The sequence below is a fragment of the Penaeus monodon genome, unplaced genomic scaffold (genome assembly GCF_015228065.2).
Source record: "Penaeus monodon isolate SGIC_2016 unplaced genomic scaffold, NSTDA_Pmon_1 PmonScaffold_2969, whole genome shotgun sequence".
Classification (NCBI taxonomy): domain Eukaryota; kingdom Metazoa; phylum Arthropoda; class Malacostraca; order Decapoda; family Penaeidae; genus Penaeus; species Penaeus monodon.
This window is the reverse complement of record NW_023657646.1, coordinates 20,923-26,687: the sequence shown is the minus strand read 5'-3', so window position 1 is coordinate 26,687 and position 5,765 is coordinate 20,923. Positions and strand designations below refer to the sequence as shown.

At 41.2% G+C, this 5,765-nt stretch overlaps 1 pseudogene; it reads left to right on the top strand.

The window, feature by feature from the left end:
- Positions 1 to 236: 236 nt before the first annotated feature.
- On the top strand, positions 237 to 997 carry LOC119570514 (annotated as a pseudogene).
- Positions 998 to 5,765: the final 4,768 nt, after the last annotated feature.

Here is a 5,765-nt window from a genome sequence, read left to right as displayed (position 1 = left end):
ACTATAAGTATCTTCTTATTATATCATAAGTGTAGTAATCCCTAGTTATATATATATATATATATATATATATATATATATATATATATATATATATACAACGAGGTTTAGTAGCTAGCAAAGTGGGCGTGGCTATGCGTTGTTCTCCAAGGTCAAATGAAGCCACGCCCACTCTTCTCAAGTATATAAGACAAACCGAGAGTGTTTTTCACGATATCAAACAAAATCAAGCAAACATGTTTCTTACGGTGAGAAAAAAATATACATTTCCAAAATATATAAGACTTTATAAATGAACTCCATTAGCCACCTTTACATCGTTTTTTATCAATTATTTTTTCTTGTGTTCCAGTTGAGCGTCGTGTTGAGTCTGGCAGCTGCCTCTCTGGCCGCTCCGTCACAGCCTCCCTACGGATACTCTCCTCCTCCCTCCTACCAGGTAACTAACTTGGATCTCATGTAATAATACTCTGTATTTCAAGCATTTTGTCTGCTCTTTTAATGTCTCCTTTTATTTATTATATATATGAGAAAGACTATTATATTAATGACTTCCAAACATTCAAATTTCTGATGTTATCATTTTCACCTCACAATTTGTCTCCTGATTTTTATGTGAATTGCCCTTCCATATCAGTCTCCAGCTCAGTATAACTTCGATTGGGTCGTGAAGGATGACTACTCCGCCAACGACTACGGCCACCAGGAGTCCGCGACGGCTACAACACACAGGGATCCTACTACGTGCAGCTTCCCGACGGTCGCCTGCAGAAGGTCACCTACCACGTGGACGGCGACTCCGGCTACGTGGCCGAGGTCACCTACGAGGGACAGGCTCAATACCAAGCCCACCAACCTTCCTACCATCCTACACCTGCCTACCAGCCTACCCCTTCATACCACACCACCCCTTCATACCATCCTACACCTTCGTACAGACCTACCCCTTCTTACAGGCCGAGACCTCATCACTAAGCAGCTACAAAGCAAATTCAAACGGATATGAAGAATTAATATCTTTGTAACTATTTACTATTAAATGAATAGATATTAACACACCATTTTAAATTAGCAGAAACCTTCATACAACGTGCAGTCAGATAAAAAGACTAACAAAGACAATATATACATGGATCTGTTTGTATTAGTATCTGTTTGTATTAGTGTAGCACAGCCTACACGATGTATTAGAAGATACACTGAAGTAGCAAATGAGGCATAATAGGGACATAGTCTGCTCTCCGTGATTGTGCATGGACACATATGGAATCTGTGTGGAAAGATATGAAAGGTAAAATAAAAAGCTTTGTGAATATTATGATCTTGCAAACACAATTGGGCTGAAATAAATTGAGGTCCAAACCTAAGAACAGGGGATAGGAAAAATATAAAACACGGATTAATCTTCTCATTATGAATAATGTGCAGCCCAACCCTATGAAGGTTGACCCGATGGATATTGTGTTAAGTATGATTATTCTATGTATACTCATTATACATACACACCACACACACATAAACACACACATGAACCCACATATATGCCGCCATTTTGTCACGCCTGATCTTTATTCGGGCTTCATTGTATCCTATTTGTATTTTTATTATGTCACTTCATTTTAGTTCTCGATAAGTAAAGCAGAATTAGGTGGGGTGTCAGTACAGTTGCAACTTTACCTATGCTTCAACTTTCAGTCTAGAAATTCCGTAAAATTGCAGAATATGCACGTAATCAACAGGTGAATAATAAGTTGGGTTTCGAAGGAGTACAGGGACACTTAGTACTATTTGTCCAGCTTTCAAAAAATGTCATCTTAGAGTTATAAAATGAATAGCTTATAGTAAAGTCTTTCTTCTTCTTTTAACGGTAGGTTCATGTCTGAGCCGCCGTGGTCACAGCATGATACTCAATTGCAGTTTTCACGTTGTGATGCTCTTGGAGTGAGTACGTGGTAGGGTCCCCCAGTTCTTTCCACGGAGAGTGCCGGTGTTACCTTTTAGGTAATCCGGTGTTACCTTTTTAGGTAATCATTCTCTCTATTTTATCCGGGCTTGGGACCAGCACTGACTTGGGCTGGCTTGGCCACCCAGTGGCTAGGTAGGCAATCGAGGTGAAGTTCCGTGCCCGAGGGAACAACGCGCCGGCCGGTGACTCGAACCCTCGAACTCAGATTGCCGTCGTGACAGTCTTGAGTCCGACGCTCTAACCATTCGGCCACCGCGGCCTTAGTAAAGTCCTAGTGCCTATGAATTACCTACTTCTGGCGTCGCAAGCCGTCATCGGACACGCATTTTGCAAGTCTAACCGTCTTAAGCATGTCTGAATCAATTATAAGCCAAAGAAGTGCATTAGACAAGTATGTACATTAACCAGTGTAGTGCAGGTCACATCCAGAGTCTGGTCACATCATTTCCACGTCAGTTGTGAAAATACGGTAGAACCATAACTGGAGAAATCAAGGCTCTTGTCATGTACAGTACCTTCTAAAAGTGATTTATTTGGAAGGCAAATTGTGCCTTAAAATCACCTATAATGATTGGTATACTAGATAGTGCTGAACATTAATATATATGATATTTATATCAAGACTTTTGACTGTCATGTTTACTGAATTAATCAATAAGAAAGAACCAGAGTTTGCTGAAAATGCTGAAAATAATTTGAAATATCCTGGGACCGCTACTGATCTAACAATAATTTAGACGTTTTCTCTCCAAACCATGCATATAATGTAGATCTAATGTTCAGCAAAGTGGGCGTGACTGAGTCGCTCTTCAAGGTCAAGTGAAGCCACGTCTACGTTTCTTGATGTATATAAGACATGGAAGCAAAGATGTTTTCATTATATCGAACAAATTCAGCAAACATGTATTACGGTGAGAAAAGTGTTTCTAAAATCTACTGCAGGCTGACTGTGATTCCTGTCAAATAAAATGTCATTTCTGTTGAGCGTCAAGTTGGGTCTGGCATCTTGTTATCACAGTACAAAAAGACTTTGTTAACTATGAAATTTTTTCCTGGCGTTTCAGTTGAGCGTCGTGTTGGGTCTGGCAGCTGCCTCTCTGGCCGCTCCGTCACAGCCTCCCTACGGATACTCTCCCCTCCCTCTTATCAGGTAACTGGCTTTGCCTAGATCACGATATACTATGTTTTTATCTCACTTCCGAATTACTCCTAATGTGTAGTTGTTATTCATTTTTTTCTGTCTAGAATTTCTGCTATGTCAATGACTATTAACTAGGGGGATGCATTTTTTCTGATTTTAGTATGTACATTTTCCTCAGTCTCCAGCTCAGTACAACTTCGACTGGGTCGTGAAGGACGACTACTCCGCCAACGACTACGGCCACAGGAGTCCCGCGACGGCTACAAACACACAGGGATCCTACTACGTGCAGCTTCCCGACGGTCGCCTGCAGAAGGCACTACCACGTGGACGGCGACTCAGGCTACGTGGCCGAGGTCACTTATGAGGGACAGGCTCAATACCAAGCCCACCAACCTTCCTACCATCCTACACCTTCATACCAACCTTACACCTGCATACGACCTACTCCTTCATACCACACCACCCCTTCATACCATCCAAACAACTTCGTACAGACCTACTCCATCTTACAGGCCAAGACCTCACCACTGAAAAGTTAATTTGTGTAAAATATAAAGCATATCCATATTTACCATTTCAGAATAAATATATAATGATACATACAATTTTCATTCAAAATAACTCTTCACATAGAACAGTATATCACTTTAAAAAAAGAACAAAAAATGTTTGAAAAAACATATATGTGTATGTATGATTCCTTACAAAGAGAAAAATCATATTCACGATAATCACTGTCAAAGAAACGGTTAAGGATACAGTGAACTTATGGCCAAATCAAGAGTGAATTACGGAGGAGGAAAAACGGATGAGCACAGAAACTACTTTTCATGCTGCGATCGCCGCGCCTTCCGCTCGCAAGTGAGGAATCCTTCCATGTCGCACACGTGGCCACGGAGAATGCATTCATCTCCTTCGCTGAGGTCATCTGATATCCGGGATGCTGGGTCTGCCTCCATGGGCCGGTCATGGAAAGGGGCGCCGTTTGCAGTACACGGGCGGGGCACGTTGGAGCAAGGGAGGATACTTGAGAATGTGCAGGCGTCCGATTTCAGAGCTGCAGCACACGTCGTTTGTCGTGATATAATCAGCTTTCTCTCTATATGTGTGTGTGTGTGTATGTAATTCATATATATTCTGCATGAATGTAGATATGTATATAGGTTTTATATATTCATATGTAATATTCATACTATATACTGTACACATACACATAGAGAGAGAGAAAAGGTGTGAACGTGTGTCTGTGTGGTTAATATTCGTATATATATTGTACACAATTTTATATATATGGTGTAAGCATATATACACATACAACATCATAGATACACATGAATACATATTTTTGGTGTATATATGATACAGTATAATACTAAATTAAATCAATTATCTGCTAACGCACTCAATATAGCCGCAAAGACCCAGTTATTGTATTCTCTGGCCGAGATACACAGAACGGAATTTTGCTCATTTTCCATACCTGTGCACCAGCAACGCATTGTAATTATAAGGATGAAAGTGATGCGACGCTTCCAGCTTTAGAGATCTGACTCCCGAGGAATCCCAGAGTGGAAATGTAAATATTAATGATGTAAATACCCCTCAGCGTACTTCATTAAATTCGTACTGACATGTAATAGGGACTAAGTAGGATTTGAGTCGGGATGGGTGGGATCTGTGGTGGAAAAGGGGTAAGACTCCTGGATATTTCAACTGTCATGTGTACTGAACGAATCATCATAAAAGTACACACACTTTGCTTTAAAATGCTTGAAAAGGCCACTTGAATGAAAAAAAAAAAATACTATTAAATACCCTGAAACTGTCACTGAGCTACGCAATATTTTCTCCAATCGTTTCCATTCATAGATCAGGATCTAGTAAGCGGCAGAAGTGGGCGTGGCTATGTGCTGCTCCTAAAGGTCAAAATGAAACCACGCCTACGTTTCTCGAAGTATATAAGACACTCGAATGAGAGTGCTTTTCATATCAAGCAAAATCAGCAACAATGTTTTTCGTGGTGAGAAAGAGGAACAAGGAGCGCTTTGGTATTACAAATCGTCAGTACAAAAAGATTTTGTGAACTATGGCTTACTTTTTTCTGTCTTCCAGTTGAGGGGTCGTGTTGGGTCTGGCAGCTGCCTCTCTGGCCGCTCCGTCCCCAGCCCCCCTACGGATACTCTCCTCCTCCCTCCTACCAGGTAGCTGCCCTAGAGATATTCTATATATATTTGTAAGCATCATTTGCTCTTGAAAATCAATTTCCTTTGTGATTTTACACTTTTATTATTATTATTATTTATTATTATTATATTATTATTATTAATGCAGTTTCCTCACCCAATGATTTTCTCATTTTAGTGTACACTGACTTTCCATATCAGTCTCCAGCTCAGTATAAAATTCGACTGGGTCGTGAAGGACGACTACTCCGCCAAACGACTACGGCCACCAGGAGTCCCGCGACGGCTACAACACACAGGGGTCCTACTACGTGCAGCTTCCTGACGGTCGCCTGCAGAAGGTCACCTACTACGTGGATGGCGAATCGGGTTTTCGTGGCCGAGGGGAACCTACGAGGGACAGGCTCAATACCAAGCCCACCAACCTTCCTACCATCCTACACCTGCATACCAGCCTACCCTTCATACCACA